This window comes from Macaca thibetana, chromosome 12, assembly GCF_024542745.1.
Source record: "Macaca thibetana thibetana isolate TM-01 chromosome 12, ASM2454274v1, whole genome shotgun sequence".
Lineage (NCBI taxonomy): Eukaryota > Metazoa > Chordata > Mammalia > Primates > Cercopithecidae > Macaca > Macaca thibetana.
This window is the reverse complement of record NC_065589.1, coordinates 27,385,834-27,412,445: the sequence shown is the minus strand read 5'-3', so window position 1 is coordinate 27,412,445 and position 26,612 is coordinate 27,385,834. Positions and strand designations below refer to the sequence as shown.

General features: G+C 40.9%; 1 long non-coding RNA gene across 1 annotated transcript; it reads left to right on the top strand.

The window, feature by feature from the left end:
- Positions 1 to 520: 520 nt before the first annotated feature.
- On the top strand, positions 521 to 3,709 carry LOC126932468 (uncharacterized). Its single transcript, XR_007718198.1, has 3 exons — positions 521 to 856; positions 3,293 to 3,368; positions 3,454 to 3,709. It is a non-coding gene; the product is annotated as an uncharacterized LOC126932468 (long non-coding RNA).
- The last annotated feature ends 22,903 nt before the right edge of the window (positions 3,710 to 26,612 follow it).

The following is a 26,612-nucleotide window of genomic DNA, read 5'->3' as shown; positions in this document are numbered from 1 at the left end:
AGAAGCACACATTCCATTAAGCATCGGAACAATGATATTATACTTGATGGAGCCACTGAAAACCCCATTCATGAAAGAATGGGAGTGAAAAAAGCAAATAACATTAGCACCACTACGAAAAGATTTTTTACCTTGCAGATCTCCTGAAATGGTTGTAGGAGTCTCTCTGGGCCACATTTTAAGAACTGTTGTTCAGCTGGTGTGAGAGAAGACGCAACAGCTACAGAAATGCCAGTTCTCCATCTCTCAAAGCAATCACCATGCTAACTATGCCCAGAACAGCACAGCAGCCAGTGTTGCCTTCTGCTGAGAGGAAAGACCAAGCAGTCAGACTCTATCCTTTCCCTAAAGACTCTGGCTGTGGGCAGCCTCCATTCCCCGTGGTGTTGGAATCAACCAATGAGGAGGGGAGAAAAGACTTAGAAATAGAGTTCGAACAAAACTCAGTGTCAGCAGTTATAGTTGGTTCTAACATTATTTTTAAAACTCCATTGTTATGATTCTAGTAATCACACGCGGTGCAGGAACTACTAGCTATTTCACTTTATATGAGTGAAACATTTGGGGACATTTCCCTCTGGTTCAGCTGGATATCACGGAGGCCCTTGACATTTGCCCAGAGGAGTCATCACCCAAAACCACGGGCAGCTGAACCCTGAGAACTCACCTCGGTGTTTATAAATACGGCAGTTGCATCAGGACCCTACAGGTGAGATATCTTGAGGCCACACAGGTATAATTACAATCTGCAAACCTACTCAAGGGGAGTCGCAGGTGAAGTTGATGAAGTCAGCCTCATTCCATTCCCTAATTAGATTCTCAGCCAAAGACAAACAGCAACATACGGGACATCAAGGTGAGCAGAGGAGCTGACAGCAGCGCTACTCACAATGTGGCCTGTGATCTGCATGGGTCTGAGAATTGTTTGTTATTGGTTCGTGGCATGTAAAACACACAAAATGAGAGTAAGGATTTAAAACATTTAGAAAAGTTTGACAATAGTTGTATATCTGTTGAAACTAGTAATTCATAAATGTGTTTGTGTTTTGCATGACTTTTTCATTTTCCGCTGTTCTGCTTCTTCAGTTTTATCAAAGTATTGATCTGCAACAAATTGTGTGTGTGTGTTGTGGGGGACTGATCCATCAGTAATTTGCCAAGCACTGATCTAGAGGTTAAGACCCTTTGGTCTATTGGTTGAAATGTAAAAACTAATTTTTTTAGACAAAAGAACTGATTTTACCTGGATATGATCAGTTTAAAAGTTTATTTCAAGTCTGACTAATCTCAATGAAACACTGAAGTCTAAATTTAATGTCAAGATTTAGATTTGGGCCGGGAGTGGTGGCTCACGCCTGTAATCCCAGCACTTTGGGAGGCTGAGGCGGGTAGATCATTTGAGGTCAGGAGTTTGAGTCCAGCCTGGCCAACACGGTGAAATCTCATCATCTACCAAAAATACAAAATAGTAACCGAGCATGGTGGCGCACACCTGTAATCCCAGCTACTCAGGAGGCTGAGGCAGGAGAATTGCTCGAACCCGGGAGACAGAGGTTCCAGTGAGCCAAGATCACACCACTGTATTCCAGCCTGGGAGACAGAGACTCTGTCCCCTGTCATACACACACACGTGTGTGTGTGTGTGTGTGTGTATTTAACTGGGCACGGTGGTGTACACTCGTAGTCCCAGCTACTCAGAAGGTTGACGTGAGAGGATTGCTTGATACTGGAAGTTTGAAGCCGCAGTAAGCTATGATTGAGCTACTACCCTTCAGCATGGGTGACAGAGCGTGACCCTGTCTCAAAAAAAACAAAAACAAAAAAACACACCAGATTTAGATTTGACAATTTCAGGGCTAAATAACAAATTAATTAGCAGTTATTATGTTCATCAGACATAAGGCTATTTAATATCATTTCTTTTGCCTGATTCAAGGTTTCCAGGCTTTCAGAAAGCAGTACTATTTAATCAAATACCAATGGCATACTTGTTTCATGCGATACTACATTCCATAGGCAATAATAAAAATGCTATCAAGGCAAAAGTCAAGAGAAGTGGCTGTGGTCTAGATAAATGAAATACAATGTAATTAAGAATATGGATCAGAAAACCTAATTTTAAAAAAGCAATTTTCTCCTTTAGGTTTGTCCTATCTTTATAGTTCTATGTAAATTTTTAACATCCAATACAGATCTCATAGTGTTATTACTGAAGCTCTCGCAGTTGAAGTGCTTGTTTACAAGTGTTTACCTCGCCAAACAGATAAACATTGAGGTGCCCTGTAATGGGTTTTTGTTTTGAGTCCATCCATTGATTTGTAAAATTCCAAGTGAGTAGATCCCCTGTGTAAAAGGCTTTTAAATTTGCAAGCACAGGAGTTCAATCAATTCCAATTGTTGGAGTGGGACCAACATCCTTAGGTGAAAGAAAACATTGCTTGATAACTCCTTTTATCTTTTTTATGCTGAGAAAAGCGGCAGTCTCATTCAAATGCCAACTTCCCAATGAGAAACAAACACTTTCTACTTTATCTCCAACATAAGGCAGAAAGAATAAGAGAATTCAGCAAGCAAGAGAATACTACTTTGTATCTGAGTATCTGATAGTCATCATGTCAGAAACGGATCGCAAATTGAATGTTTTGCACCTTGTTCGTGGATACAGAAGTTATTAAATGGACTTATTCCTCTAATCATAAAAACCAAGTCTTCATATTTCCTCCCTCATATTATAAGTATTATTTCTGTTACCTTTTCCCTGATTATAAAAGTAATACATGTTCAATACAGAAATATGTAATAGGAAAGCAAAATCATTCATAGTCATATCACATTTAAAGATAAGCATTCCTAATATTTGTATATACCATTTCCCATTTTTTCTATGGGTATTCATATATGTTTATATATATATATTTTTTTGAGATGGAGTCTCTCTCCGTTGCCCAGGCTGGGGTGCAGTGGCACAATCTCAGCTCACTGCAAGCTCTGCCTCCCGGGTTCATGCCATTCTCCTTCTTCAGTCTCCTGAGTAGCTGGGACTACAGGCACCCACCATCATGCCTGGCTAATTGTTTGTATTTTTAGTAGAGACGAGGTTTCACCATGTTAGCCAGGATGGTCTCGATCTCCTGACCCCGTGATCCACCTGCCTCAGCCTCCCAAAGTGCTGGGATTACAGGCATGAGCCACCTCACCTGGCCCATATATGTTTATATTTCTACATAGCTAAGAATAATAATGTATGCATTAATGTGAATCTTATTTTTTTGTTTGTTTGCTTTTGAGACAGAGTCTCGCTCTGTCGCCCAGGCTGGAGTTCAGTGGCATGATCATGGTTCACTGCACCCTCCATCTCCCAGACTCAGGTGATCCTTCCACCTCACCTTCCAGAATAGCTGGGACTTCAGGCATGTGCCACCATGCCCGGCTAATTTTGTTTATCTTTTGTAGAGATGGAGCTTCACCATGTTGCCCAGGCTGGTCTTGAACTCCTGGACTCAAGTTATCTGTCACCTTGGCCTCCCAAAGTGCTGGGATGACAGGCATGAGCCATAGCACCCTGATTACTCTTTTATTTATTATTAAATTATAAGCATTTTCCAGTCAATAAAAATTAACCAAGAACATAATTTGCAATGGCGGCATAATATTCTGTTATATTGAAGTTATAATAGATGGGAGGAGTTTTCTGCTGTTGAATATTTACTTTTTCTAGAGGTTAGGAAGAGCTTTACAGTCAGAAAGGCTTGGCTTGTTGACTCTAAAGTCCTGGCTGGGGCTGGGCACAGTGGCTCACACCTGTAATCCCAACACTTTGGGAGGCCAAGGTGGGTGGGTCACTTGAGGACAGGAGTTTGAGACCAGCCTGGTCAACGTGGCGAAACCCCATCTCTGTTAAAAATACAAAAACTCTGGGTGTGGTAGTGCGCGCCTGTAGTCCTAGCTACTCGGGAGGCTGAGGCATGAGAACTGTTTGAACCCGGGATGTGGAGGTTGCAGTGAGCTGAGATCGCACCACCGCACTCCAGCCTGGGAGACAGAGAGAGTCTTTGTCTCAAAAAATATATATATATATATGTGTGTGTGTGTGTATGTATATATGTATATATATGTGTATATATGTTTATATGTATATATGTGTATATATAGTCACCAAGAAAAATATATAGTACTACTATTGCTTGACTATACATATGTGTATATATATACATACATATATACATATATATATGTATATAAAGTCCTGGGCCAGGTGTAGTGACTCACGCCTGTAATGCCACTACTTTGGGAGGCTGAGGCAGGTGGATCACTTGAGTTCAGGGGTTTGAGACCAGCCTGATCAACAAGGTGAAATCTTGTCGCTACTAAAAATACAAAAAAATTAGCCAGGCGTGGTGGCATATGTCTATAATCCCAGCTACCAAGGAGGTTGAGGCAGGAGAATCGCTTGAACCTAGGAGGTGGATTTGCAGTGAGCAGAGATTGTGCCACTGCACTTCAGCCTGGGCCACAGAGCAAAACCCTGTCCCAAAAACAACCAAGCAAACAAAAGTCTTGGCTGGTTCCACCACTTATTAGCTATGTGACTTTAGTCAAGTTACGTATTCTCTATAAAGTGCAATTTTCTCATCTATAAAAATTGGGATTATAATACAAGTTACTTTATAGGATTGTTGTTATAGTAAATAAAGATTATGCATATAAAAGAGTGCATCACAGTGTCTGACTTTTTTCAGTAAATGTTAATTATTTTGATACTGTGATGAATATATTAGATCATACAGCTTTGGTCTAGTTTTATAAAATTATTTAATTTAAACAAATGCCAAGAAGACTTGAAATAGACATAGAGTTCTATTTTTTTTTTTTTTTTTTTTTTTTTTTTTTTTTTTTTTTGAGACGGAGTCTCACGCTGTTGCCCAGGCTGGAGTGCAGTGGCGCGATCTCGGCTCACTGCAAGCTCCGCCTCCTGGGTTCACGCCATTCTCCTGCCTCAGCCTCCTGAGTAGCTGGGACTACAGGCGCCCGCCACCGCGCCCGGCTAATTTTTTGTATTTTTAGTAGAGACGGGGTTTCACTGTGGTCTCGATCTCCTGACCTTGTGATCCGCCCGCCTCGGCCTCCCAAAGTGCTGGGATTACAGGCTTGAGCCACCGCGCCCGGCCGAGAGAGTTCTATATTTTAAAGAGTATTTTTCAGCTTTCAGTTTGACCAAGAGTAACTATTGAATAATGACTCTGTTAGATTTCTGTAAGTAAACAATTAGGTTGGTGCAAAAGTAATTGCGGTTTTTGACATTGAAAGTTATGGCAAAAACCACAATTACTTTTGCACTAACATAATAAGACAACATGGAAAAGTTACTGGATTTAAATAATGGAGCTAACTATCCTAAATATATATGCACCCAATACAGGAACACCCAGATTCATAAAGCAAGTCCTTAGAGACCCGCAAAAAGACTTAGACTCCCACACAATAATAATGAGAGACTTTAATACCCCACTGTCCATATTAGACAGATCAATGAGACAGAAGGTTAGCAAGGATATCCAGGACTTGAACTCAGCTCTGCACCAAGCTGATATGATAGACATCTACAGAACTCTCCACCTGAAATCAACAGAATATACATTCTCAGCACCACATCACACTTATTTTAAAATTGACCACATAATTGGAAGTAAAGCACTTCTCAGCAAATGTAAAAGAACAGAAATCACAACTATCTCTCAGACCACAGTGCAAAAACATTTTGTGACTGTCTACTTGACTTGGAATTATTCATATTCCTCAGATGTGTTAAAATTTGAAAGATGACTGGTTCACTTGGTAAAAGATAGAAAGAAAGGAAGGAAGGAGGGAGGGAGGAAAGGAAAGAAGGAGGGAAAAAGGGAGGGAGGAAAGGGAGGGAGGGAGGGAAGGAGGAAGGAAAGGGAAGGAAGGAAGGAGGGAGGGAGGGAAGGAAGGAAAGAAGAAAACACTTTGCACATGTCTTCCAAGAAATTAAACCTTTAGTATGCATTGCTCTGACCTGCCCAGGTTCACCATCAATTTTGACCTTTTCCCCTTTGTTCATCTGTTACCCCACAACTAACCTCGAAAAGTAGCTGCTGATGGCCAGTCTTCTGTAGAGGTGATAACTATACTGAAAAATACTTTCATATTCACAAATCTGTTTGTTTCTTATATCATCAAAGATGACAGAGAGGAAAAGAGAGGAGAGGAGAACCTGAGACATACTTATGTGTGCTGTGGACTGAATCATGTCCCTTCAAAATCCCTATGTCAAAGCCCTAACCCCTTATATGACTGTATTTAGAGACAGAGTTTTTAGATGGTAATTAAGGCTAAATGAGGTCATAAGGGTAGGCTTCTAATCCCATAGAACTGATAGCTTTGTAAGAAGAGAAAGAGAGTGGAGGTCCATTCCAAGATGGCCAAATGGGAACAGCTCCAGTCTGCAGCTCCCAGCGTGATTGATGCAGAAGATGGGAGATTTCTGCATTTGCAACTGAGGTACCTGGTTCATCTCATTGGGACTGGTTGGACAGTGGGTGCGGCCCACGGAGGGTGAGTCAAAGCAGGGCAGGGCGTTGCCTAACCCGGGAGGTGCAAGGGGTCAGGGGATTTCCCTTTGCTAGCCAAGGGAAGCCATGACAGACTGTACCTGGAAAAATGATATACTCCTGCCCAAATACTGTGCTTTTCCCATGGTCTTAGCAACCGGCAGACCAGGAGATTTCCTCCCATGCCTGGTTCAGCGGGTCCCATGCCCGGCTCAGTGGGTCCCATGCCCATGGATCCTTGCTCAATGCTAGCACAGAAGTCTGAGATCAACCTGTGAGACTGCAGCCTGGTGGAGGGAAGGCTGTCCGCCATTGCTGAGACTTGAGTAGGTAAACAAAGTGGCCAGGAAGCTCGAACTGGGTGGAGCCTATCCCAACTCAGCAAGGCCTACTGCCTCTATAGACTCCACCTCTGTGGGCAGGGCACAGCTGAGCAAAAGGCAGCAGAAACTTCTGCAGACTTAAATGACCCTGTCTGACAGCCCTGAAGAGAGCAGTGGTTCTCCCAGCATGGTGTTTGAGCTCTGAGAATGGACAGACTGTGTCCTCAAGTGGGTCCCTGAACCCTGTGAAGCCTAACTGGGAGAAACCTCCCAGTAGGGGCTGGCAGACAGCTCATATAGGTGGGTGCCCCTCTGGGATGAAGCTTCCTGAAGAAGGATAAGGCAGCAATATTTGCTGTTCTGCAATATTTGCTGTTCTGCAGCCTCTGCTGGTGATACCCAGGCAAACAGGGTCTGGAGTGGAATTCCAGGAAACTCCAACAGACCTGCATCTGAGGGACCTGACTGTTAGAAGGAAAACTAACAAACAGAAAGGAATAGCATCAACATCAACAAAAAGGACATCCACACCAAAACCCCATCTGTAGGTCACCAACATCAAAGACCAAAGGTAGAGAAAACCACAAAGATGGGGAGAAACCAGAGGAGAAAAGCTGAATATTCTAAAAACCAGAGCACCTCTTCTCCTCTAAAGGATTGCAGCTCCTCACCAGCAACAGAACAAAGCTGGACAGAGAATGACTTTGACGAGTTGACAGAAGTAGGCTTCAGAAGGTCGGTAATAACAAACTTCTCCCAGCTAAAGGAGGATGTTCTAACCCATTGCAAGGAAGCTAAAAACCTTGAAAAAAGGTTAGACAAACAGCTAACTAGAATAAAAAGTGTAGAGAAGACCTTAAATGACCTGATGGAGCTGCAAACCATGGCATGAGAACTTTGTGATGCATGCACAAGCTTCAATAGCTGATTTGATCAAGTGGAAGAAAGGATATCAGTGATTGAATATCAAATTAATAAAGCAAGAAGACAAGATAAGAGAAAAAAGAGTAAAAAGAAGCGAACAAAGCCTCCAAGAAATATGGGACTATGAGGCCAGGCACAGTGGCTCACACCTGTAATCCCAACACTTTGGGAGGCCAAGACAGGTGGATCATGAGGTCAGCAGATCGAGACCATCTTGGCCAACACAGTGAAAGCCCGTCTCTACTAAAAAAAATCCAAAAAATTAGCTAGGCATGGTGGCGGGCACCTGTAGTTCCAGCTACTCAGAGGCTCCGGCAGGAGAATAGCATGAACCTGGGAGTCAGAGCTTGCAGTGAGCCAAGATCGTGCCACTGCATTCCAGCCTGGGCGACAGAGTGAGACTCCATCTCAAAAAAAAAAAAAAGAAAGAAAGAAAAGAAATACGGCACTATGTGAAAAGACCAAATCTACATTTGATTGGTGTACCTGAAAGTGATGGGGAGAATGGAACCAAGTTGGAAACCACTTGTCAGAATATAATCCAGGAGAACTTCCCCAACCTAGTAAGGCAGGCCAACAATCAAATTCAGGAATTACAGAGAACACCACAAAGATAATTCTTGAGAAGAGCAGCCTGAAGACCCATAATTGTCAGATTCACCAAGGTTGAAATGAAGGAAAAAATGTTAAGGGCAGCCAGAGAGAAAGCTTGGCTTACCCACAAAGGGAAGCCCATCAGACTAACAGCAGATCTCTCAGCAGAAACCTTACAAGCCAGAAGAGAGATGGGGCCAATATTCAACATTCTTAAAGAAAAGAATTTTCAACCCAGAATTTCATATCCAGCCAAACTAAGCTTCATAAATGAAGGAGAAATAAAATCCTTTACAGGCAAGCAAATGCTGAGAGATTTTGTCACCACCAGGCCTGCCTTACAAGAGCTTCTGAAGGAAGCACTAAACATGGAAAGGAACAGCTGGTACCATCCACTGCAAAAACATGCCAAACTGTAAACACCATCGATGCTATGAAGAAAACTGCATCAATTAACGGGCAAAATAACCTGCTAACATCATAATGACAGGATCAAATTCACACATAACAATATTAACCTTAAATGTAAATGGGCTAATTGTCCCAGTTAAGAGACACAGACAGGCAAATTGGATAAAGAGTCAAGACCCATCAGTGTGCTGTATTCAGGAGACCCATCTCAAGTGCAGAGACACACATAGGCTCAAAATAAAGGGATGGAGTAAGATCTACCAAGCAAATGGAAAGCAAAACAAAGCAGGGGTTACAATTCTAGTCTCTGATAAAACAGACTTTAAACCAACAAAGATCAAAAGAGACAAGGCCATTACATAATGGTAAAGAGATCAATTCAACAAGAAGAGCTAACTATCCTAAATATATATGCACACAATACAGGAACACCCAGATTCATAAAGCAAGTCCTTAGAGACTTACAAAGAGACTTAGACTCCCACACAATAATAATGAGAGACTTAACACCCCACTGTCAACATTGGACAGATCAACGAGACAGAAGGTTAACAAGGATATCCAGGACTTGAACTCAGCTCTGCACCAAGCTGATCTGATAGACATCTACAGAACTCTTCATCTGAAATCAACGGAATATACATTCTTCTCAGCACCACATCACACTTATTTTAAAATTGGCCACATAATTGGAAGTAAAGCACTCCTCAGCAAATGTAAAAGAACAGAAATCACAACTAACTGTCTCTCAGACCACAGTGCAATCAAATTAGAACTCAGGATTAAGAAATTCACTCAAACTGCACAACTACATGGAAACTGAACAACTGCCACTGAATGGCTACTGGGTAAATAACAAAATGAAAGCAGAAATAAAGATGTTCTTTGAAACCAATGAGAACAAAGATACAATGTACCAGACTCTCTGGGACATATTGGAAGCAGTGTTTAGAGGGTAATTTATAGCACTAACTGCTTACAAGAGAAAGCAGGAAATATCTAAAATCAACACCCTAACATCACAATTAAAAGAACTAGAGAAGCAAGAGCAAACACATTCAAAAGCTAGCAGAAGGCAAGAAATAACTAAGATCAGAGCAGAACTGAAGGAGATAGGGACACAAAAAACCCTTCAAAAAATCAATGAATCCAGGAGCTGGTTTTTTAAAAAGATCAACAAAATTGATAGACCGCTAGCAAGACTAAATAAAGAAGAAAGAAGAATCAAATAGATGCAATAAAAAAATGATAAAGGGGATATCACCACAAATCCCACAGAAATACAAACTACCATCACAGAATACTATAAACACCTCTACAAACATAAACTAGAAAATCTGGAAGAAATGGATAAATTCCTGGACACATACACCCTCACAAGACTAAACCAGGAAGAAGTTGAATCTCTGAATAGACCAATAACAGGCTGTAAAATTGAGGCAATAATTAATAGCCTACCAACCAAAAGAAGTCCAGGACCAGACGGATTCACAGCCAAATTCTACCAGAGGTACAAAGAGGAGATGGTACCATTCCTTCTGAAACTATTCCAATCAATAGAAAAAGAGGGAATCCTCCCTAACTCATTTTATGAGGCCAGCATCATCCTGATACCAAAGCCTGGCAGAGACACAACAAAAAAAGAGAATTTTAGACCAATATCCCTGATGAACATCGATGCAAAAATCCTCAATAAAATACTGGCAAACCTAATCCAGCAGCACATCAAAAAGCTTATCCACCACGATCAAGTTGGTTTTATCCCTGGGATGCAAGGCTTGTTCAACATACACAAATCAATAAACATAATCCATCACATAAACAGAACCAACGACAAAAAACACAGGATTATCTCAATAGATGCAGAAAAGGCCTTTGACAAAAATCAATAGCCCTTCCTGCTAAAAATTCTCAGTGTACTAGGTATTGATGGAACGTATCTCAAAATAATAAGAGCTGTTTATGACAAACCCACAGCCAATATCATACTGAATGGGCAAAAACTGGAAGCATTACCTTTCCGGCACAAGACAAGGATGCCCTCTCTCACCACTCCTATTCAACATAGTGTTGGAAGTTCTGACCAGGGCAATCAGGCAAGAGAAAGAAATAAAGGGTATTCAATTAGTAAAAGAGGAAGTCAAATTGTCCCTGTTTACAGATGACATGATTGTATATTTAGAAATCCCCGTCATCTCAGCCCAAAATCTCCTCACTGAAAAGCAACTTCAGCAAAGTCTCAGGATACAAAATTAACAGGCAAAAATCACAAGCATTCCTATACATCAATAACAGACAAACAGAGAGCCAAATCATGAGTGAATTCCCATTCACAATTGCTACAAAGAGAATAAAATATGCAGGAATCCAACTTACAAGGGATGCAAAGGACCTCTTCAAGGAGAACTACAAACCACTGCTCAATGAAATAAAAGAGGACACAAACAAATGGAAGAACATTCCATGCTCATGGATAGGAAGAATCAATATTGTGAAAATGGCCATACTGCCCAAGGTAATTTACAGATTCAATGCAATCCCCATCAAGCTACCAATGACTTTCTTCACAGAATTGGAAAAAACTACTTTAAATTTCATCTGGAACCAAAAAAGGGCCCACATTGCCAAGACAATCCTAAGCAAAAAGAACAAAGCTGGAGGCATCACGTTACCTGACTTCAAACTATACTACAAGACTACAGTAACCAAAACAGCACAGTACTAGTACCAAAACAGAGAGAGAGACCAATGGACAGAACAGAGGCCTCAGAAATAATACCACACACCTACAACCATCTGATCTTTGACAAACCTGACAAAAACAAGAAATGGGGGAAGGATTCCCTATTTAATAAATGGTGCTGGGAAAACTGGCTAGCCATATATAGAAAACTGAAACTGGATCCCTTCCTTACACCTTAATTCAAGATGGATTAAAGACTTAAATGTTAGACCCAAAACCATAAAAACCTAGAAGAAAACCTAGGCAATACCATGCAGGACATAGGCATGGGCAAGGACTTCATGACTAAAACACCAAAAACAATGGCAACAAAAGCCAAAATAGACAAATGGAATCTAATTAAACCAAAGAGCTTCTGCACAGCAAAAGAAACTACCATCACGCAACCTACAGAATGGGAGAAAATTTTTGCAATCTACCCATCTGACAAAGGGCTAATATCCAGAATCTACAAAGAACTTAAACAAATTTACAAGAAAAAAAACAAACAACCCCATCAAAAAGTGGGTAAAGGCTATGAACAGACACTTCTCAAAAGAAGACCTGTATGCCACCAACAGACACATGAAAAAATGCTCATCATCACTGTCATCAGAGAAATGCAAACCAAACCACAATGAGCTACATCACACGTCAGTTACAATGGCGATCATTAAAAAGTCAGGAAACAACAGATTCTGGAGAGGATGTGGAGAAACAGGAACGCTTTTACACTGGTGGTGGGAGAGTAAATTAGTTCCACCATTGTGGAAGACAGCGTGGCGATTCCTCAAGGCTCTAGATCTAGAAATATTTGACCCAGCAATCCCATTACTGGGTATATACCCAAAGGATTATAAATCATGCTACTATAAAGACACATACATACGTATGCTTACTGCAGCACTATTCACAATAGCAAAGACTTGGAAGCAACCCAAATGTCCATCAGTGATAGACTGGATTAAGAAAATGTGGCACATATACACCATGGAATACCATGCAGCCATAAAAAAGGATGAATTCATGTTCTTTGCAGGGGCACGGATGAAGCTGGAAACCATTATTCTCAGCAAACTATCACAAAGACTGAAAACCAAACACCACATGTTCTCACTCATAGGTGGGAATTGAACAATGAGAACTCTTGGACACAGGGCAGGGAACATCACACACTGAGGCCTGTCATGAGGTGGGGGGCTGGGGAAGAGATAGTATTAGGAGAAATACCTAATGTAAATGATGAGTTGATGGGTGCAGTAAACCAACATGGCACATGTATACCTATGTAACAAACCTGCATGTTGTGCACATGTACCCTAGAACTTAAAGTATAATTTAAAAAAAAAAGAAAGAAAGAAAGAGAGAGGAAAGAGTTATTACTCTCTTCATATATGTACACCAAGGAAAGGCCAATGTGGGGCACAGCAAGGAGGTGGCTCTCTGCAAGCCAGGAAGAGAGCCCTTACCAAAACTCAATAATGTTGGCATCCTGTTCTCAGACTTCCAGCTTTCAGAACTGTGAGAAAACAAATGTCTGTTGTTTTAGGCACCTAGTCTACAGTATTTTGTTATGGCAGCCCAAGCAGAGTAAAACAACATATGCAACCATTTTTACAATCTGAAATACATGACTTCTGAAGTTCTAATCAATAGTCTTATAAGTATATATGAGAAGGCACTCCTTATATACAGAAAGGGGTAAAACAAACGATGATAATTATCTAAATCCATTTACTTTCAAAAACATCTGAACCCTGGTAAGCAATACAAGTTGTTGATCCTAAAATCAATTAATTACATTTTCCATTATTCCTAGTAATAAACTGGGAATTTATAGGAATAAACTAGGAATAAACTAATAAATATTCCTAGGAATAAACTAGGAATTTATTATTCCTAGTAATAAACCCAACAGAACTGTATACATATGTGCACCCCAAAAATGTACAAAAATATTGATAGCCAAAACCAGAGAATGTATTTCAATAGAATACACATGTATTAAATGAATAATCTTTCTTCAAGCTCATTCTTTTTGGTAAAGAATTTTTAGGCTGGGCGCAGTGGCTCACACCTATAATCTTAGCACTTTGGGAGGCTGAAGCAGGCAGATCACTTGAGGTTAGGAGTTCAAGACCAGCCTGGCCAACATGGTTAAACCTTATCTCTACTAAAAATCCAAAAATTAGCCAGGCACGGTGGCATGCGCCTGTAATCCCAGCTAATTGGGAGGCTGAGGCAGGTGAATTGCTCAAACCCGCAAAGTGGAGGTTTCAGTGAGCTGGGATTGTGCCACTGCACTCTAGCCTGGGCGACAGACTGATTGAGACTGTCTCAAAAAACAGAATTTTTAAAAAGTGTAATTTTCCCTCTATTTACATTTTTAAAAGAGCTTGGGCAGTAAAGTTTATAATGACAATTGTAGCAGCTAATCCCCAAGATGGCCCTTGTGTAGTTTCCTTCCCATATTCAGTAAGGCTAACCTGTGTAGCCAATGGGATACTGGGAAAATGATGGGGTGTGTCCTCCAAGGCTAGGTCATAAAATGCGTTGCAGCCGCTACCTTGCTCTCTCTTGAGTCACTGACTCTGGTGGATGCCAACCACCGTGTTGTGAGGACAATCAAGCAGCTCTGTGGAGAGGGCCATGTGGTAAGAAGCTGAGGCCCCCTGCCAATAGTCAGCATCAACTTAGCAGCCATGTGAATCAGTCATCTTGACGCAAGTCTTCTAGCCCCTCTCAAGTGTCCCAGCTGGCATCGTGACTGTTAACCTCATGAGTGATCCTGAGCCAGAATGACCTAACTAAGGTGCCTCCAAATTCTTCACCTTCAGGAAATTTATGCCATCATACATGTTTATTATTGTTTGAGGCCAGTAAGTTTTGGAGTAATTTGTTCTGTGTGCAGCGATAGATAACTAAAACATATGCTGGTACAGTTACCGCATTGTTATTAGAGTACTCAACTAGTCCATATCTCTATTTATTTCATGCTGTATATGAAGAATTTAGAGTAATAAATTTAAAAAATCAACTTTGGGGTCAGGTAAGGATATTTAAAATCTAGTACTTCACAAGCACATTCCAAAAGAGGATATTCAAGTAGTATTTAAGTATATAAAAGGATACTCAACCTCATTAGCCATAGGGTAATTCAAATTAAAACAACAACTAGGCTGGGCCTGATGGCTCATGCCTGTAATCCCAGCACTTTAGGAGGCTGAGGTGGGTGGATCACCTGAGTTCGGGAGTTTGAGACCAGCCTGACCAACATGGAGAAACCCCATCTCTACTAAAAATACAAAATTAGCCAGGCGTGGTGGTGCATGCCTGTAATTCCAGCTACTCGGGAGGCTGAGGCAAGAGAATGGCTTGAACCCAGGAGGCAAGTTTGCAGTGAGCTGAGATGGTGCCATTGCACTCCAGCCTGGGCAACAAGAGCAAAACGCTGTCTAGAAAACAAAAAGGGGGGTGGGTACATAGTACGTAATTCCATTCATATAAAGTTCAAAAGCAGGCCACACTAATTTATGGTGATGGAAATCAGGATAATGGTTACCTTTGAAGAGGAGGAGGAAGCAACTAAGATGGGACATAGGGTGGGGAGCTTTTGGGTGTTGATAATAATCTATTTCCTCATTTGTCTGCTGGTTATGCAAGTGTGTTCACTTGCTGGATATTCCTCCAGATGTATACTTATGATTTGTACACTTGTCTGTATGTATGTTATTCTCAGATAAAAAGTTTACTAAAAAAAAAATCCAACATGGTAAGGTATAAACCCCAATTTTCTCATTGACATGGTTGAACTCTCATCAGGTGGGAGAGTGCTCTTGTTGGTAGAAGTTACATACTGAATTATCAAAAGGTAATAGGGCACAAGTTTGTAATTCTTAAATGGCTTAGAGGTAAAAATATAAAATATGTGTTATATATGAATATATAGTGTATATGATACATATATGGAATGAATATATATGTATGTATTTGTATATATGTATGTGTGTATGTGTGTGTGTATATATATATAGAGAGAGAGAGCTCCAATGATGAAGCAAATATGGTTTTTTAAAAAAACACAATTGCCAGATGCAGTGGCATGCACCTGTAATCTCAGCTACTTGGGAGGCTAAGGCAGGAGGATCACTTGAGTCCAGGAGTTTGAGACCAGCCTGAGCAACACAGTGAGACCCTGTCACACACACACACAAACAAAACCCAAACAGGTTGGGTGCAGTGGCTCACGCCTGTGACGCCTGTAATCCCAGCACTTTGGGAGGCTGAGGTAGGTGGACCACCAGAGGTCAGGAGTTCGAGACCAGCCTGGCCAATGTAGGGAAATGCTGTCTCTACTAAAAATACAAAAATTAGCCAGGCGTCGTGGTGCGTGCCTGTAGTCCAGCTACTTGTGAGGCTAAGGCACGAGAATCACTTGAATCCAGGAGGCAAAGGTTGCAGTGAGGCAAAATCATGCCAATTTGATCATGCCAAAACAACTGGGGAGTTTGAGTGAAGGGTATGTGAGAGTTTATTGCATTTTTCTTGTATTTCTTCTGAAAATTTGAAACTCTTTCAAAATAATTAAAACATATTTTTAAAACAGCTGTTAGCTGGGTGTGGTGGCCCACAACTGTGGTCTTAGCTACTCAGGAGGCTGAGGCATGACGGTTACTTGAGTCCAGAAGTTGGAGGGTTTAAAAAAAAAAATCCAACTGTTCCACTTACTAATTGTATTTCCACGGGCAAATGGTGAACTTCTCTATGTCTCAGAAGACTCATCTCTCAAGTGGGGATATTAGGCCAGGAACGCTGGCTCACACCTATAATCCCAGCGCTTTGGGAGGCCAAGGTGGGAGGATCACTTGAGCCCAGGGGTTTGAGGTTCCAATGAGCTATGGGTGCACCACTGCACTCCAACCTCAGTGACAGAGCAAGATCTTGTCTCCAAAAAAAAAAAAAAAAAGAGTGGGGATATTAATATCAACTTTCAGGACTATTCTAATGATTTGACAAAATAATAAAAATAATAGGTAACAGTTATATAACTTGCCCTAGGTCACACACGTAGTTTTTTTTGTTAGTTAGTTTTTGTTTTTGTTTTTGTTTTCGTTTTTGTTTTGAAACAGAGTCTCGCTGTGTCACCCAAGCTAGAGTGCAGTGGTGCGATCTCAGCTCACTGCAACTTCCCCTTTACCAGTCAAGTGACTCTCCTGCCTCAACCTCTTGAGTTGCTGGGACTACAGGCGTACACCACCACGCCCAGCTAATTTTTGTATTTTTAGTAGAGACGGGGTTTTGCCATGTTGGCCAGGCTGGTCTCGAACTCCTGACCCCAGGTGATTCACCCGCCTTGGCCTCCTAACGTGCTGGGATTACAGGCATGAGTCACTGTGCCTGGCCCACAGAGCTAGCTTTTATGAGCCAGGATTTAAACCCAGGAATTCTGACTCCAAAACCTACACTCTCATCTAATGAACAAATCAATCAAGTGACTGTCACATAGCAGGTCATTAGTGGTACCTAGAATGATGACAATGCTTGTATTAGTTTCCCAGGGTTGCTGTGAAAAAGTGTCACAAACTGAGGCTGGCTTAAAACAACAGTATTTTATTCCTTTATAGTCTGCAGGGCAGAAGCACAAAATCAAGGTGCTGGCCACAGTATCCAGCCTTTGATGCACCTTGGGAAGGATCTTTCCTTGCCTCCTACACCCTATTGTAGTCTCAGATGTGCCTTGGCTTGATGGCAACATAATTTCATTCTGCGCCTCTGCCTTCACGTGGCTTTCTTGTGTGTGTGTGTGTGTGTGTGTGTGTGTGTGTGTCTCAGTGTCTCTTCTCCCCTTCTTATAAAGACACCAGTCATACTGGATTCTGGCCCTCTGTAATTCAGTATGACCTCGTCTTAATTTGATTACATCTGCAAACACCTTATTTTTAAATAAAGTCACATTCACGGGTACTGGGGATTAGGACCTCAACAATCTTTTGGGGGAACACAATTCAACCAGAAACTATGCTTAAGAACTTTCTGCCCTTTTCTTGCCAAATAGAGTAAGTTTAACTGGAAGGACTCCCCCTGGGAAGAGAGGAGATGAAACTTGGACTTGGAAAAAAAAAAAAAAAGAAAAGGAAAGAAAAAAGAAATCCCTTCATGGCTCCTCCCTCTGCTTAAAGATGGGGAAATAGAGATGCTGCATTTTGTTCTCAGAAACGTGGACATTTCAAAGTTCAACCAGATCCTTCAGTGTTAAAGGGTACTGACCAAGGGCAGATGGCTCAACAGTTTTGAAAAAGGCCCGGGTTAGAGGAATAACGAAGGGTTATCAATGACCACTCAGGGTAATAAATGTAAAGTATCACATACACGTGAGCAGGGGACCTGGGAAAATTATGTTATATCTAGGTAAAAGTTTCTCTTCCTCTCTGAAAAGTACCTTTGCTTGGGGGGAATATAAATGTCTATGTAAGTATTGGATTTGAGAGTTGGAAGTTTCTAATGAGAGAGTATATTGCCATTTAACATTGCAGCAGGGGTGAGAAAGACAGAATCAAGGAGATTTGACTTGGAGTCTAGTGTTCATCTTACACCACCATGTGGAAGCCCTCAGGGATGATATTCTATCTTCAGTAACTCAGATTTTCAGAAATGTCATGCTGTGAATTATGATGTCTAGAGGAAGATCAGACATATCCCTGTGAATAGGGAAGTGATTTTCCCAAAAGGGAATTTGAGGCTCAGTGTGGGTATGAGTAAGAAAGCAATTACTGAGAAATGCAAGATTGAGGGCAGGAGATCAAGGAAAGAAACTGAGTTTTATCCACAAAGGGAATTCTTCTCAAAGGTTCTAACTTGTGGGAGCTCTCCCTTTGGGCAATGGGAATAATGACATGTAGCATGCAGCTTATTAGTTTTTGCATGTCATAATTCTATTTACTCGCAGCATAATAGGTGAATCAGATACATCTGTACAGTCTAGTGTGGGAAGGACATGGAATTAAAGGATGGAGTAACAAAGGGAAATGTGGTTGGATGTTGCTTCCTCTGCATCCAATCGTGAGAAGCCTCCTTTCCAGAACAGGTAAGTATTGTTAGCATCCAAAAAAGCAGTGATCAGTCCCAAAGCAGAACAACACGAGATAGGGAAGAGCACAAAGCCAAGAAAGCCAACGCTCATGGGGATTACCCAGGAGCTGGTGTAGAATAAACCCATTTCCTTAATATTCTATGAAAAAGTAATCTTAGGAGATCCATGTATAGGGAAAGGGAGTTTGATGACATAAACAAGTGTAAAAGCTTAGCCAAGAAAACCCCACCACTTCACCATTTACCACTTCACAGTATATATTCATATTTTTATAACTTGTATTAAGAAAAATTACCAGGCTGGGCACAGTGGGTCATGCCTGTAATCCCAGCACTTTGGGAGGCTGGGGCAGGTGGATCACCTGAGGTCAGGAGTTTGAGACCAGCCTGACCAACATGGAGAAACCTCATCTCTACTAAAAATATAAAATTAGCTGGGCGTGGTGGTGGGTGCCCGTAATCTCAGCTACTTGGGAGCCTGAGGCTGAAGAATTGCTTGAACCCAGGAGGCAGAGGTTGTAGTGAGCTGAGATTGTGCCATTGCACTTCAGCCTGGGCAACAGAGCGAGACTCCATCTCAAAAAGAAAGAAAGAAAAATTACCGGAAATTTTGAGAAAAGGCAAAAATATGATTCCGTTATTTTTAAATATTATGAAAATAAATTCACCTCGGAACTATATCTGTTCACTACCAATTAGGGTCTGAAGTCTGTGAAGTTGGATGTTTTACTTGGAGAAACTGATAATTGCAAATTATTTGAAAGAAAGAAGAGTCCATCTTTCTTTCCTTTCTTTATTCTTCAACTTTTCACTTCTCAAAGAAGGAGAGACAGACATATACTTAGAATGTCTGTCCAAAAGAGAAACTAACTCTGAAGGTTATGGTTTATTGCCATGTAGAAACATTAATTAGATTTGCAAATAATTTAACAATCTAATTTCTGTTTTTATTTATTTTACTTACCATATATATCAGTTTGATATTCTCACTTGCACTGGTTTTGTTAATCTCCTGGTTAAATAAAAGTTCGATTCATGCTAACATCTTGTATACAAATTACACTTATATTTTGAAATCATACATTAATGCCTGCATAACTTGTAGAAAATCATATCAAAGGACATATGCTTTCCATTTTTAGCCTGGTTGGTTACAGATTGAGTGGGAAAAAGGAGAAGGGCAAGAAGAAAACGTTTCAGGAAGTATATTTGTAGTTTGAAGAAGCAAACTTAATATTATAATATTTTAAATTTGACTGCCATGAATAAGCTTCATAAATTTACTGTAGCTGGTGGGAATATGTAGGTGATAGCAATGATTTTCAGTAGGAGCAGGAGAATTTTATGTTTATCAAAAAAGCAGTTTTGGATTCAAAAACAATACAAAACATTCCTTTAGGAAATTGTTCAGTATTGTAAACCTGAAAGCATGATGCAATGTTCTGTTTATATTTGCTTTATTTTTTAAATGTAAATTAAACAAAATATTGTGCTTGTCACAAATATACTTCAAGACTTTATCTTTTGGTGTACTGTAAATAAGAATTTTGTAGTTACTGTGGTGTGTGACCAATTAACTCAGCTTGTTAGTTACTGTGCTAATGAGGCCAAAGCCTTGGATCTGATCCCCAAATGAGCAAGCCAGTCTTGCAAATTCATGCTGTGTCATTAGTCATAAGAGCAACCTGATGAAGTCAGAGAATCTCGATGAAGTAGCACAAATCCACTGGCCCCAAAGGAACTGCAGTTGTATATCCCAAAGTTCAGAGGTTGATCACATTCTTTATCATGGTATGGCAGCTACGGAAAAATGTTAAACCTGGAGCTGATGATAACCAATGATTCCTTTCTTGTGCTTTTTATCCTTTTTAAAAAAATGAATGAAAGATAAGAATGTTCATCATCAAATTTCATATAATGCTTTAGTGTTAATAATCCATTCATCAGGATACAAGGAATCAGAGGTGTGGGAAAATTTAAAATCAGATGATCAGGCCTGGCGCAGTGGCTCACGGCAGTAATCCCAGCACTTTGGAATGCCAAAGGGGTGGGGGTGGATCACCTGAGGTCAGGAGTTAGAGCCCAGCCTGGCCAACATGGCGAAACCCTGCCTCTACTAAAAACACAAAATTAGCCGGGCATGGTGGCGAATGCCTGTAATTCCAGCTACTTGGGAGGCTGAGGCAAGAGAATTGCTTGAACCTGAGAGGCGGAGGTTGCAGTGAGCTGAGATCATGCTACTGCACTCCAGCCTGGAAGACAGAACAACACTCCATCTCAAAACAAACAAAGAAACAAACAAAAAAAACCAGAAATAAGATGGTCAGAGCAGACATTGCCAAGAAAGTGCCATTTAAAGAAAGCAAGTGAATTAGCCATACAAGTGTCTGGAGAAAGCACCAGACCAGAAGTGACCAGAATGGGCAGTCACTGTGTAGTTTTTAGGTGGGTGTGAGCACAGAGTCCATCTTTCTTTCCTTCCTTTGTTCTTCAACTTTGCTTTCTCTTTCTTTCTTCTTTCTTTCTTTCTTTCTTTCTTTCTTTCTTTCTTTCTTTCTTTCTTTCTTTCTTTCTTTCTTTCTTTCTTTCTTTCTTTCTTTTCTTTTTTTTTCTTTTCTTTTCTTTCTTTTTTTCACTCTTTCTCTCTTTCTTTTCTTTCTTCTTTTATTTCTTTCTTTCCTTCTTTCTCTTTCTGATGAAGTCTTGCTCTGTTGCTCACGCTAGACTGCACTGGCATGATCTCGGCTCACTGACCTCACTCCTAGCCTCAGGTTGTCCGCCCACCTCAGCCTCTCAAAGTGCTGGGATTACAGGTGTGAGCCACCGTGCCTGGCCTATAAATCTTAAATTGTGCTTTTTGTTTTTACTCATCTTTAGGAAGGTATAATTGACAAATAAACATTATATATACTTGTGGTATAAAATAAGTAAATAAAATTTGAAAAACAATTCACCAAAATATTATTAATATCAGTTAAGCTAGATCTTCTCTTGTATAGAAGAATTGTGCTCTGTCACTTGTTATAAATTGTAGCTTTATCTGACACTGACCAACCCTCAGGCTTCTTTTTAACTCACTCTGACTTATTTGTCTTACCCAGAGATTGTGGATTCCCTGTCATCAAATCAGTCTAAAGGGTATTAAAACCCCTATAGCCCTTATTTCTTTGCCATAGGCTTTAGGTGACTAAAAAAAAATGTACTGTCCTCTCACTATCTAAGGACTACCTTCCTTAGTATCTTTACGTAAGGAAAAAACTGGTTTTTCTGTTTTATCTGACAAAAGGGAGACATGAGGGAGAGACTGAATTCTTTCTTGAAACAGAAATATTCCTATCTCTTATCAAGTATTTTTATTGTTTAATTTCCTACACTACGTACAACAGGATTTTATACCAAAAGCAGTAGCTTCCCTAAAGTGTACTTGGTACTTGTTTTTTGTCAAAGTCTATTCTGTCTTAAAGAGATCATATTTTTTCAAGCAACATTTTATACACATTCTAATGAGAGAAGCTTCTCTCGGAGGCTTTGTGCATGTATCAGGCAATTTTCTCACTCATGATATGTGCTTCTGTGTGATACACGAAGCAAAATACTAATGTTATTCTTTTCTTCTATTTTTTTGCAGTGCTTCCATGATTTTTATTTTTTTATTTCTTCTTTCTATAACTAGACTCAGATTCCAGAATGTCTATTTTTAAATTCATGCTTGCTACATGCTTTCATGGTAGATTATTTGCATATCCCCAAGAAGATTTTGTCAAGGGATAATTTCAGTAATTTGTTTTAGAAAACAATAGGAATACTGCATTTTAAAACATGTGTTGCCAAACTTCACCAACAATACACCCACAGGATAAACACACTCTGTGTGAACTGAACAATGCCCCTTGAAAACCTACACTCCAAATGTGTACATTACAACTATCGTGCAATAAGTAATTTTCCCAAGTTACCATGCTCATTGGTTTCCACAGGACAGGCAACCTAGCAGGGCATTCCCTCCGTGAGGTTACGAAAACACATTGCGCTCCTGTAGACACACAGCACCCTCCCCCATTGTGCTTATTGCCAAACACTGGGCTTCCCAATCGCTTTGTGTTCAGTCAGAGAAACAGGAAATCCAAACCCGGCCAGAAAAATGCACAACAGCTCAGCAGAAGCAACTTTAATAGGAGCTTAGGGAACCTTCCATTGCTCCCATCCTGGAAAAGCATGTGTTGTGGCAGAAAGAGCACAAACTCTAGCAATGGACAGGCCTCAGGTCATATCCTGGATCTGGCTGGGTTGCTGGGTTACTGGCTGGGTTGTCTCAGATAAGGTCATCTCTGGGTTTCATTTCCATCTTTTCATCTCTTTGTAAAATGGAAATTATCATCATACTCCCTACAGTGGAACCCACTGGTCAAAAGCCATTGCCAGGTCTGCTGCTGTTAATTTCAAGTGGGAAGTCTGAAGGATTGCTGCGGACAGTTTATGTACTGGAATCTTTCTGGCTTGAGCCACTTCCCCAGTGATTATTAACATTATGCCCTTTTTTCATCTCTAGATACAATCTAGAACCCAGGAACCTAGTTCTGCATCCTCTCCACTACAGCATGTTGGGAATCCTTTTGTATTTAGCTGCTTGGATACTAGAAGAGGATTGAAATTCCAGTCCAGTAATTCTCTTCCTAGTTCTTCCTTCAATATCATCAAAGCGGATTCAACATGTAACAGAATGTTCAACTCTGTTATTTTATTGGAGAAGATATAATAAGTTAAAATCACCTCACATATAAAATTTAGAGTATATTAGATGGTGATAAGGCTTTATATAGAGGAAATTGTGCAAGGAAGGGAAAGAAAATGCAGGAGAATGTGAAGCGGTTTTGCAAATACTTTAATAACTAACTCTCTTCTCCTTCAAGTCTTTCTTTAAATATCATCTTAATGAGGTCCCCTGATAACCAGATTTTTTTTTTTTTTTTTTTTTTTTTTTTTTTTTTTTTTTTTGAGACGGAGTCTCGCTCTCAGGCTGGAGTGCGGTGGCGCGATCTCCGCTCACTGCAAGCTCCGCCTCTTGGGTTCACGCCATTCTCCTGCCTCAGCCTCCTGAGTAGCTGGGACTACAGGCGCCCGCCACCACGCCCAGCTAATTGTTTGTATTTTTAGTACAGTTGGGGTTTCACCGTGTTAGCCAGGATGATCTCAATCTCCTGACTTCGTGATCCACCCTCCTCAGCCTCCCAAAGTGCTGGGAATACAGGCGTGAGCCACCGCGCCCAGCCAACCAGATTCATATCAAAAACCTTTACTTGTGCGGTGTCTCACACCTGTAATACCAGCACTTTGGGAGGCCGAGGTGGGTGAATCATTTGAGGTCAGGGGTTCGAGACCAGCCTGGCCAACATGGTGAAACCCCGTCTCTCCTAAAAATACAAAAATTAGCTAGGCATAGTGGCGAGTGCCTGCAATCCCAGCAACTTGGGAGGCTGAGGTGGAAGAATCGCTTGAACCTGGGAGGCGGGGTTGCAGTGAGCCAAGATCACGCCACTGCACTCCAGCCTGGGCAATTAAGAGAGACTCCATCCGTCTTAATAATAATAAAAGCATTACTTCTGGTCCTCCATAATGTGCTCTACTTTTTCTTTTCTCCTTATGATGATGCCTATTATCTGTCTCCACTTGCTCCACGAGGACAGGAATATTTGTTTATTCCTAAGTTTCTAGAATATCGCACGGCACAGAGTACTCAATAAATATATACGGAATGAGTGGAAAGTGTAGTAGAGGACAGCCTCTCTGAAAAGTTGACAGCGAGGAAACATGTGAAGTTGGTGAGGGAGTCAGCCCTGAAGGAGGAAGCATGGCCAGGCTGTGCAGGCAGCAGAGAGTCTACTATGGTGGCAGTGGGGCCAACAAGATGGTGAATCATAGAAGAGGGCAGCGAGGGACCAGAGGGCATCAGTTCTGTAGGTTATTATCAATACAAGTACTTTGGTTTTACTGAGAATGAGAGGGGAAGCCACTGGAAAGTTTTAGAGCAGAGTGTATTATGATGGAATATGTTTTTAAAAGGATCACACTGGCTTCTCTGCTTCAAAAAGACTATAGTGAGTAAGGATAGAAATAGAAAAGCCAGACTGGGCACAGTGGCTCACGCCTGTAATCCCAGCACTTTGGAAGCCCGAGGCAGGCGGACCACCTGAGGTGGGGAGTTAGACACTAGCCTGACCAACATGGAGAAATCCCGTCTCTACTAGAAATAGAAAATTAGCCAGGCATGGTGGTGCATGCCTATAATCCCAGCTACTAGGGAGGCTGAGGCAGGAGAATCGCTTGAACCCAAGAGGCAGAGGTTGTGATGAGCCTAGAACGCACCATTGCACTCCAGCCTGGGCAACAAGAGCAAAACTCCATCTTGAAAAAAAAAGGAAAGAAAGAAAGAAGGAAGGAGGGAAGGAAGGGAAGGAAAGGAAAGGAAGGGAAGGGAAGGGAAGGGAGAGGAGGGAAGGGGAGGGGAGGGGAGGGGAGGGGAGGGGAGGGAAGGGAAGGGAAGGGAAGGGAAGGGAAGGGAAGGGAAGGGAAGGGAAGGGAAGGGAAGGGAAGGGAAGGGAAGGGAAAAAGCCATTTAAGAGGCCTTGCAATAACCCAGGAGGGAGATGCCAATTACTTGGCCAGGTTGATGGCAGTACATAGTGGCTAGAGTCTATATACCTGCTAAAGGTAGAGTTGATGAGATTTGCTGACAGATTAGACATGGGGTATGACAGAAAGATGTTTAGGGTGACTTCAAGGTATCTCACAGAAGCAGTGGTTGAATATAGGTCCCATCAACTAGATGTAATGGCTGTGGGAGGCATTCTTGAGGGAATAGAACTAAGTGTTGGGAATCAACACATCTCTTCCAAATTCCCCCATCACACACACACACACACACACACACACACACACACACACATCACCTCTGTTGACAAGTGAAGCTACAAAGGTAAGGATTAAATTCTAGACCCCAATGTTTAGCCATCCTTTGAACTCAGGCTGCTTGGCAACAGCATTTCTCCACTTTTTTCTATGTGCTTGTTTCCCTAGACTGATAACATTGAGGACTTCCAGCAGAAATAGATATTTAGAGCTAAATGACCCTTCATAAATCATTCTAGCATGGTACTTACCACACAAAATTGAATTTCCACATCCAATCAAAGATGCCATTGATTGTAATATGCACCATTATTTTTTGCATTGCTAAGAAAGAAAAAGCAGCCATTTGAAATATGATTGATATTTTCTTATTTATCTATGACTTACTTGGACATAGATTTTTAAAAATTCATATACTCTTATGCATATGTAAAAAGGAAAATATAAGCAAAGTAAATTAAAGTATTTCTAAAATGTTTTCCTTTATTAGGTTATTAATTACATTTTATTCAATGTTATAAAGTCCTCACTTATGCAACTAGAGTTAGAACATTATGCCCCTAATTAGTATTAAGTTCATCAGTTTCATCAATAAATTATAAGAAACATGGATTAGACAAAATAGAAAATAGAAAGTAGAAAATAGACCAGAAATTAAGGAGAGAAAATAGAAAATAGGTTTTGCCTCTCCTGCTACCAAGTTATGTTTAAGTCTAACACCTATTTTAGATCCACCATTAAAACTAGATAGACTAACTTCAGTCAGTTTGGGCTGTAAATAAAGCATGCATAATTGTATGAATGCCTATGGGCCCTGCAACTTCCTTGTATTCAGAGTCCAACTCCTCTGAACACATTTCATTTCAAACCTATATTAGCTTTATAACAAAGTACTCTCAAGTTCAGAAGCTTAAAACCACAAACGTTGATTATCTATTTCTGTGGGTTCCAAGTCCAGGAGTGGTTCACCTGGCTGGTTCTGGCTGGGGGCCTCTCATGAGGTTGCGTCTCACTGTCAGCTGAGGGTGCAGTCTTCTGCAGGATTGACCAGGGCTGGGGAATTTCCTTCCC